We start from the raw sequence: 10,540 nt of genomic DNA on the forward strand, positions 1-10,540 counted from the left end.
TGAACACACAACCACAAATTGAGAAATGGAGTTAATCTAATTATTTGCTATGCATTCTAAAGAACACAATTTTTTGACCTTTTTTATTGAACAAGTGAATTATCTATTAGTTGCAAACAGCCAGAGAATTATTGCTGATCTTGATGTTTTTTGAGATGCTTGTCAGCCAAGGCTAGATCCTTTATGCCACATTTGTTTTCCTGAGGAATGTCTGAGGCAATTTTCCTAGTGAGACACAATCTTTACTTCCAATTTACTGAAAAGAGGTCCCTGGCGGTGCAGCAGCTGGGCCCGTGAGCCATGGCCACTGAGCCTGTGCGTCCGGAGCCTGTGCTCTGCAAATGGGAGAGGCCACAGCAGTGAGAGGTCCGCGTACCGCAAAAAAAAAAAAAAAAAAGAATGAGCCCACTCAATGTATATCCCTTTATCTCACTACACTTTTATTTTGATTCTTATTTTCTGTGACTGCTTAACCAACAAGAAAAAGTTACATATTTTTTTCTTCCAATTTTAGAAGGTAATCCATGCCTTATATTCCATACCTTTATTATTATTCTCTGCTCTCCTTCTTCATTCAGTTTCTCCTTTTCTGCCTTCAAATATATAAAAAGCTCATTCTACAAATTTATTTTATTTAGTATTTTTAGTCTTTATCTCCCTTTTAATTATCAGATTTCTTACATTTGTGGTCCACAGCCTCAAGTTTCACTTTCTTTCCATCTAATCTTTTTTTTAACCCTCTGAAATGGATTTTTCATTCTCAACACTCAGGCTAAAATGATGATTCCATATTTGATAACCACCATCTCCTTATTCCAAAATCATCATCACCATCATTGCCATCATTACCATCACCATCGACACCATGAGCATCTCTATCCTCAGGCTGCCTGACACCACTTTCAGCAATGGTTACTGATTCCATCCAAAAAATTTTCCCCTCAGTGGTATCTAGAAAAGTTTGTTGTTTTACTTCTAAGTCATATTAAAGTTGTACTGTTTCTTCTCCATCTCCATTCATCTCCATGAATCTCTAAACTCCTTTCACAACATATGTTTTAAAACATAAATGAGGTAGTCTAATTAAGATGCCATTCAAAGGAAAGTTAGGCTTGTGTTCTGTGACCATGGGATAAGGGCCTTACAAGGAACAAAGCACCAAAAGGGACAGTAAGGCCACATCCATTAAAATCCATTATACTTTATTGAATTCCTAGAATATACCCTGACTGAAAGCACCACATAAGACTTTTTTGTAGCATTAGAAAAAAAGAAGAATTTGAGAACAGAAAAATTAGGGTAGATGAGTCTGTTACAACTCTTTTCTCCTAGAAAGACAAACGTTAACTGCATATATACCAGTCTTAAAAGCTTTCAAAGTGCTTCATTCTGAATATTTGATATAGATTTATCTTGACCTAAACTCTATTTAAATACAGATTGGAAGGGAGTGTTTTGATACTCTTCTGGGTCACAGTACCTCCTTTTGCAGTGTTATCTCAAGATCACTTAAGAAACTAAATTCACTTGTCAGAAATATACTCTACACAAAACAAACAACAAAAAAGTAATCTTTACAAGGAAACCAAAAAAAACCCCAAAAAACAAAAAACCTTGTTTTTCATCCCAAAGAATGAACCAAAGCCATTACCATGAGTTTGAAAACTAAAGCCATCAAAATGAGATATTATCCTGTGTAAAAGAAGAAAAACACAACCTTGGATATATATGATGTTCACTTTCATCTAATAGAGTTAATATAAATCTTTGTGGCTGTTATCCTGAAGAAATGAAATCAAAACGATGAATATAAACTACTGAAGTTCCTCATATAACAATGACCCCTTTTGGCCTTGCATTTCTCTCCCTACACCCACCTTACTTTTACATATCCTGGAATGTAATAAGCCTGCCACCACTAACGTTATAAAGTAGTAATTGTTCCTAATTGGTAGGGAGGCGACAGACCATTGTGGTAATGTTGTGAAACTGTAAGAAAGGAGGAGTGAGAACATTCACAGGCCCAGCAGTAATTATCCACTAATTTGGCCTGTTTGTGTGGGGACAGCTCATTATAGCCCTTAAGAAACCTCAGAATAAAGAGGGAAAGTAGGTAGGAGGCAAGGTTAAATAATTAGTGTTCAGCAGGGTTTTTTTTTAAGATTCAAAGAATAGGATTAAACGCAGGAAATGTGACTAGAGTAACAATTAAGAAATGGTAGAACGTTCTGAACTGAGTTTTATGTTTTCGTGGGAGTAGGGGTATTTAGGAACCCTATAATATGGCATAAAAAATGACATGTCACTTTTATTACACACTTTCAGTTATGACCCTGGTCATCCTTTACATTTTATGGTGCCAATCTCATGCTTAACAAGAGATTTATTCTTGTGAGTTCTAAAAAAAGATTTTCACAGTTTTCATAAAATGATGTATAAGAAAGTTTTCATACTGTTTTAACATTTGTAGATTTGGGGGCTGAAAACATACTTATGTGTGCACACATGTGCACGTAGCATACAGACTTTGCAAAGAAATTGTTATTCACCTACAACTTTGTTAGTAAACGAGAATTCCCCAATTTCTCACCTATATATATCTAATACCTCTATTTCAAGAGTAAAGTATGCTTGCTCTTGGTTATATATGTATACACACATATATTTGATAAATAATTGATCTGTATATAAGTGTTTTAAAGATTCTCTAAGGCTATCATTTTTAACACTCTCCTTAAAAGAAGCATTATTATTCCAATCAACTTATGTGATTGCAATTAAAGCTTTTTTGTCCACCTAATAGAAAGGGACATGCAATGGATGAATGATTTTAAGTTAAATGAGCTCTATAATATGATTCAGAAAATATCTATGTATCTCTTAAATATATTCACATTGAAGGACTCTGGGAAAAGTTTTAAAATGCTATATATTCCATCCCTTTGCTAAGTGGCAAGAATATAGCTAAATAGAACATAAAAGTAGAAGCATGTAACTAATCCAACAAATTTAAGCTAGAATATGATATTAATGTAACAAAGATTATATATTTTATCTCTATGTGCATTAGATAACTTTGCCCTATCGTAATTCAAAACACACTTCCCTGAACCAAGAGTTAGGTTAGAAATGTATTCTGCTGTTAATAAGGGGAATTATAGGGTGCCAATATGAGTAAATTAGTAAAAATTATCACCAACATTTGAAAACAATTCAAAACATAAGCCACAAGTCCTATCTACTAACAATTAAGCATTGTCTTTATTTATGAATAAAATAACTGCAGTGTATGAATGATTGCATTCATTATTATTTTCCTTTTCTTTTAAACATTTATTGGTATCTTTCAATGAATGGCATGTTTTTAACGACTTAGCAACTCCTAAAGATCATGTCATATGAAACTTTAAAAAACAAGAACTTATTTGTATACTGGCTTTGCAAACTTTTTTTTTTTGTATTCCATTAGACTATTTGTTATCCAAATTGTTTTTCTCAAGATCACTTTGAAGACTACCAATAACTCCATGCCATGCCATTTTTTCAACTTGTACTTTTGCTCTCCTTAAATGTCCTCCCTGCAAAAAATTAAAAAAAAAAATTAACCTAATTTCCCATCAGGAAAATTAAGAAGAAATGTTTCCATTTTTTTCAACCTATAATAATTTATCAGTAAAAATTTTAGGTATTATGGATGTTGAAGAAATTTTTCTAAATTCCAGCTTTTTCCCCCTAGCATATGGAAAAAAATGTGATAAGAAAGTAGAAGTGCCAGAGGTATTTCATTTACCACTTGCCTAAGAACTACTTACTACTACTGAACTCCAATTTCTATGGATACAACAGATTGTATATGCTCAATCTGCAGTCTGAGCAACAACATCTTAGAGAATTAATATTTGAACATATTCTTAGATTCTTAGGTTTGCTAGTAATATTTTCTCTAAAATTAAATGAGCACACAGATTTATTATGATGTTTTATCTGACCCATTAGAATTGTCACTTTTATTGATCATAGAATAAAGTCCTTATCCTTATTGTAATACTTCTAAATGTGATCAATGTAGTTTTTGTGTAGTTCTAAACTGGTATATTATAGATGATTACTATAGAACATGCCAATTCTCACCAATATTCTGTTACTCTCCCTTACATTTTCCATCCTTCCTTGCAGTTATCATGGGATCATGTGTCTAGTTCTGGCTACTGTGCTGAAAGTGAAAGTTTTAAGTGGCATTTCCAAAGAAGTTAAGAGAGGATGTATGTAATACACTCTCTATCATCCCCTAGTTTGAAGACACCGGAAAATACAAGGAAGTATGACAGCAACACAATATAGAGCAATGTAGAGCAGTGTACTTTCCCATCAGGAAAATTAAAAAGAAATGTTTACATTTTTTCAACCTATAGTAATTTTTTTAGTAAAAATTTTAGGTATTATGGATGTTGAAGAAAATAAACATTTTCTTCTCCCGTATAACTAAAAATCCAAGTAAAGAAATAAAAAGATATCTGAAAACCACTGAGGCAACCAGTACTGGAGGGGGCTTTAATCCAGAGAGAAGGAACCACAAATGAAGAGCTGACATTTTGATAATAGCTTTTCCCCTGGAATATTTGGGGGTTTTTGTAATTAATTAATTATTATTGTTATTATTATTACTACTATTATTTTTGGTGATGGCCAAGAGGCAAATAATCCATCCAGGTGACTAAAACAGAGAAGCAGAAAAACTGGTGGATCTTTTTGCAATCTCAAGGGGCTGGAAAGATAAAATTGTAGTTTGGAGCTGTTTAGGCAATAAATGATTTGAAGAGTTAAGATCCTGGAGAGAAAAAGACATGTAAGTTTTAATGCGCAGTTAGATTAATAACTAGGTGACTTAAGAGAAATGATGGATGACAGAAAACAAAGGAATGCCCTATTTAAAGTACTAAGAGAAAATAGCTGCCAACCTAGAATTTTATACCTTGTCACACCATTCTTTACACATGAAAGCAAAGACATTAACAAACAAGAATTGAAATGATTTGTCACCAGAAAACCAAACTAAAAGAGATGCTAAGTGGAGATCTCCAAGCAGAAGGAAAATGATCCTGAACAAAAATATGGTAACGTAGAAAGAGATAAAAAGCAATGTAGAGAAGTAGAGAGTCAATATATAAGGAAATAAACATGGATATTGACTTACAAATTATAAATTTTATATTGGTCAAAACTATATGCATAATTAAATTCATGACAACAATACACAAATATTGAAGTGGTGAGACGTAGAGTTATTGTGTTCTGATTTCATTATATTTTCATACATAGTATATGTACTACTTTATAGTAAACAATAATGAAGCATTAAATGCATGTTTTAATCTGTGGTGAAAATAATATATAAATAAGAAGCTAATGAAGGATAAAATAATAAACATTATTTAATCCAGAATAAGACAAAATGGGGAATTCCCTGGCAGTCCAATGGTTAGGACTTGGTGCTTTCACTCCCTGGACCTGGGTTCAATCCCTGGTCAGGGAACTAAGATCCCACAAGGCATGAGGAGAGACCCCCCCCCCCAAAAAAAAAATCAGAGTAAGACAAAATGGAAAGAAGCTATAAATAGCTTGACAAATGGAAAATAAATACAAGCATACCTCAGAGGTATCTCAGGTTTGGACCACCACAATAAAGTGGGCAATAAAGTGAGTCACACAAATTTTTTAGTTTCCCAGTGCATATAAAAGTATGTTTACATGACACTGTAGTCTATTAAGTGCACAGTAGCATGTCTAAAAAACAATGTACATAACTTGATTAAAAAAATACTGCTAAAATATGCTAACCATCATCTGAGCCTTCAGCAATCATAATCTTTTTGCTGGTGAAGGTTCTTGCCTCAATGTTGATGGATGAGTTGCTGAAGGCTGAGGTGGCTGTGGCAATTCTTAAAATAATACAATAAAGTTTGCTGCATTGATTGACATTTTTTTTCATGAAGGATTTTTTTTCTTAATTAGATTTATTCCTAGGTAATTTTTTCTTTTGATGTGATTATAAGTGGAATTATTTTCTTAATTTCTCTTTCTGATAGTTCATTGTTAGTGTATAGAAATGCAACAGGTTTCTGTATATTAATTTCGTATCCTGCCACTTTATCAAATTTATTGATGATCTCTCGTAGTGAGAGGCATCTTGAGGATTCTCTATGTATAGTATCATGTTACCTGAAAACAGTGACAGTTTTACTTTTTCCTTTCCAATTTTGATTCTTTTTCTTGTCCAATTGCTGTGATTAGGACTTTCATGACTATGTTGAATAAAAGTGGCCTTTGTCTTTTAACCTTCCTAGTAACTTTATATGTGGTTGCTTTACTACCTTTACTATGTATTTGTCTTGACCGGTTAGCTTTTTCCTTTCATAATTTTCATGTGTCTAGTTGTGGTTTTTTCTTCTTCACTTAGAGAAGTCCCTTTAACAATTCTTATAAAACTGGTTTTGTGCTGCTGAACTCTTTTAGCTTTGCTTATCTGTAAAACTTTTGACCTCTACATCAAATCTGAATGCGAGCCCTCATGGCTACAATATTCTTGGTAGTAGGTTTTTTCCTTTCATCACTTTAGACACATTGTGCCATTCCCTTGTAGCCTGCAGGGTTACTGCTGAATAGTCAGCAGATAGCCTTGTGGGAGTTTGTAATTTGTTGCTTTTCCCTTTCTGCTTTTAATATTCTCTCTTTAAGTTTTGCCATTTTAATTATAATGTGTCTTGGGGTGATCCTCTTTGGGTTGAACCCGTTTGGGACTCTCTGTACTTCTTGTACCTGGATGTTTGTTTCCTTTCCCAGGTTGACGGAGTTTTTAGCTATTATGTCTTCAAATATGTTCTCTGCTCCTTTCTCTCTCTATTCTCCCTCTGAGATTACTATAATGCAAATGGTAGTATGCCTGATGTTGTCTCAGAGGTCTCTTAAATTGTCTTCATTTCTTTTTACTTTTTTTCCATTTTCTGTTCAGGTTCAGTGATTTCCAATACTGTGTCTTCCAGCTTGCTGAGGAGTTCCTCTGTATCATGTAATCTACTGTTGATTCCTTTTAATGTATTTTTTATTTCAGTTATTGCATTCTTAATCTCTGTTTGCTTTTTCTGTATATCTTCTAACTCATTTTTCTACTTTAAAGTGAAACCAAACAATTTATTTGTGCTAAATGAACAGAAATAATGCATTCAAGATATACTTCTCTGTACACTGCACTCGATTTTACTGGGCAAAATAAGCAGTCCTCAGTGATATTGTGCTCAGCAATAAAGTCCTCAGCAATAAAGTATTTTGTGGCCATTATGCTAAGATATTCCTATAATGTTTATTTCAAATAGTATTTTCTAATAGTATTTTGTACCTTTAAAATATTTGTTTGAACTCTATTTTAGGGAAACACAAGTAAAGAATGGAAAGGGGAAATAGCTGTTTTTGTTACAATCACACTGTCCTCTGCGGCAGAAATCACACAGCACCTTCTAATCAGTCATAACAACCACTGGTGGGTAGGACAACAGTTATCGACTCACGTGAGAGGGGTCCAGTTTGAGGAGGCTAACATCAAGGATAAAGAAAAAATCACACCTGGATATACAATAATTATCAATCCCATGCATGTGGAAAAGATATAGCCATGTGATCCAGTACTTTAGGTGATCTGTTTTACAAGAGACATGGATGTTGGGATATACTGAAAATAACCCATACAAAGTGTATCTGTAGAAAGCTCTATTGAGCATTGTCTTTGGTACTGATCCATCTAACTTCCCATTTTATACTGAGTGCTAGATTTTCAAAGTTCTGAATTGTAGTGCTGAATTATTGGTATGCTTGGTAAACACCATTATAATGGGAGGGGAGGGGTAATAACAGCTCAGTAATTTTCTGCAAATTCATGGAAAAAAATAAAAAGATATCCCTTTTTATTTTCCAACCTAAAAGCCAGGAAAACGAAGCTCTGGGGCCAGGCAAAAATTGCACACTGCTGCTGAACTACCAAACAGTCGAACAGCCAACGTCCCAGAATGTGCACACATGTAGATTCAAGTAAAACACCGAAGGAAAAAGTCGTCCGTGTAGAGTTGTAGATCCACAACACTGGCTGCGTTTCCGACACACATTTGCAACATAATGAATAGTGAAGCCTAGATAACCTCAGTGCAAATAAGTCACATTCATATTCCAGGGAAGGAAGCCTTTGGCGTTGAGTCGACAGCTCGGCTCCACTGTACAAGAACGTGTGCCGACATGAGGTTCGGACTAAGCACATGCATTAAGGCTGGGAGGAGGGGTGAACCGACTGTTGCGAGGGGGCAGGCTGCAAGGTGCCTGCTGAGGGGACTGCGGGCTGCATGGGTGGTGGAGATGGAGGTGGCAGTGGCTGGACAGGGGTCTGTGTGTTGTGAGACGGAGGTAGCGTGGGCCATTTGAATTGATCAGGACTTGCTTCTCTGCGGTGAAGGCCTTGTGATACCGTGGAATGCTCCCATATGCTGCACATGAAGACCTGGGGAATTGTAATAAGACATTCCAGCTCTAGTCAGTGAAGTTGGTGGCATGAAACCAAGTGTGTTACTTGCATACGAGAGACTGGGTGATATCGGCCGGCTTGAACTGGGAGAAGGTGTGTAAGGGATTGGGCTGCACACAATGTGAGGTCTTAATCCTTGTGCAGCCAGCTCCTTAAAGTACCTTTCAGCATCCATCTCTAAGCTGGACTCACTCTCTGAGAGCTGTCGACAGAGGGCCTCTCTCCTCTCCATCTCCCTCTGCAGCTTCCTCTCAGGTCCTCTTCCCTCATGTGAAGTTCCTCCTCCAAATACTGCGCCATTATCTCGGAATGCTGTAACTGGGCAGCACTCAGTTGCTTCTTCAGCTTCTCCAGTTCATTCTTTAAAGACCTGATGTGTCGCATCACGTTTTCTGGAGGGTCGATCTACACGGAGATGTCTCTAGGCAATGGGGGAGCAGACACCGGCTGGTCTAATTTCTCCTGCAGGATTCGCTTTTCAGCTTCAAGTTCCATCCTTGTCCAGAAACGATTCACTCGTGCTTCTTGTTCCTGTTCCAAAGTACTTTCGAGGTCAATCTTCTCTCGTCTCAACTGTTCTAATGTAAGCTGCTTAGAAATGGTATCGTTCTCCAGTTTTTTAGTTTTCTTCATCAGTTTGCTGACCTGGAATTCCTGCTCCATATACTGTTCTAGTTTGGCTTTCTCATGTTGCAACTGCATCAATTTTCTGGAGAGCTCATTAGTGAGGAACTCTTCTTCCTTCTCGTAATTTATAGCAAGGGTTTCTTTCTCCTTCTGCGAAGGCTGAATTTTCTTGAATAAAGTGTTACTGATGAATTCTTCTTTCCGCTCAGCCTGGGCTTGGATGGTCACACTGGCTTTGCACAAGCTGCGCTTCTCCTCCTGCAGTGCCTTGCACTTGAGTTTGTAGGTCTCCAGCTGGACCTTGAGCACCTTGTTCTGCTGTAGCGAGGCCAGGTGCTTGATGAGTTCCTCCAGGCTGAAGGGTGAGATGACAATGCCCCCTGCTCCAGCCACTTCCCACCACTGCCGCCTCTCCTGCCGCTGCCGCCCGAGGTCAATGACTATATCTTCTCTTTGTTAATCTTCTCACTGTGTTCATCCATTCTTCTCCTGAGTACTTTGATTATCTTTATGATTTTTACTTTAAACTCTTTAGCAGGTAGATTGCCTATCCCTATTTCACTTCATTCTTCTTCTGGGGTATTGGTCCCCTGAAGAAGGGGACCCCTGTCCCCTCATTTTACCTAATTTGCTATTTTTATTTCTATGTATTTTGTGGGCTCCTTATGTTTCCCGATCCTGAAGGAGTGGCTTTTTGAAGCAGATGTCCTATGTATCCCAGCAGCACACTACTCTCTGCTCATTTGAACTATATGTCCTACCTGGCTACAGGGCCCTGTGGGTCCCAGAACTGGTGTTTTGGTCTGCTTGTGGGTGGGACCAGGACCCAGGATTTCCTGGGGCTGGTGCCTACCCACTGGTGGGTAAGGCTAGTCCCGGAGCTACTGCCAGCCCACTGGTAGGCAAAGCTGGGTCCCAGGGTTTCTGGATGCAGGGCCCTGGGGGTCCCAGAATTGGTGTTTTGGCCTGTTTGTGGGCTCATGGGGTACTGGGGACAGTGCCTACACACTGGTGGGTGAGACCTACTGGTGGGCTGAGTCAGGTCCCAGATCTCTGGCTGCAGGGCCCTGGAAATCCCGTGGCTAGAGCTGGTTTATGGAGCCAGGTCCTGGGCCCTCTGCTGGACAGGGCCAGGTCCTGGTGTGGCTGTGCACTCAGGGGGTTTCAGAGCAACAGGCTTGCTGGTGGGTGGAGTTGTGTCTCGGCCGGAGGCATTCCAGTACTTGTACTGACAACCTAGTGAGTTGGTCTGAGTCCTGGTACAAATAAGCTACAGGGAGGATTCCAGAATAGTGCTTGCCTGCATCAGTGTCCATGTGGTAGAAGGAGCTCCTCAAAACAGCTGATGCT

General features: G+C 37.7%; 1 pseudogene; it reads right to left on the reverse strand.

Moving 5' to 3' along the window:
- Nucleotides 1-8,305: 8,305 nt before the first annotated feature.
- Nucleotides 8,306-10,172, reverse strand: LOC132518338 (coiled-coil domain-containing protein 6-like; annotated as a pseudogene).
- Between the last annotated feature and the right edge of the window lie 368 nt (nt 10,173-10,540).

The sequence above is a fragment of the Lagenorhynchus albirostris genome, chromosome 3 (genome assembly GCF_949774975.1).
Source record: "Lagenorhynchus albirostris chromosome 3, mLagAlb1.1, whole genome shotgun sequence".
NCBI classification, from domain to species: Eukaryota; Metazoa; Chordata; class Mammalia; order Artiodactyla; family Delphinidae; genus Lagenorhynchus; species Lagenorhynchus albirostris.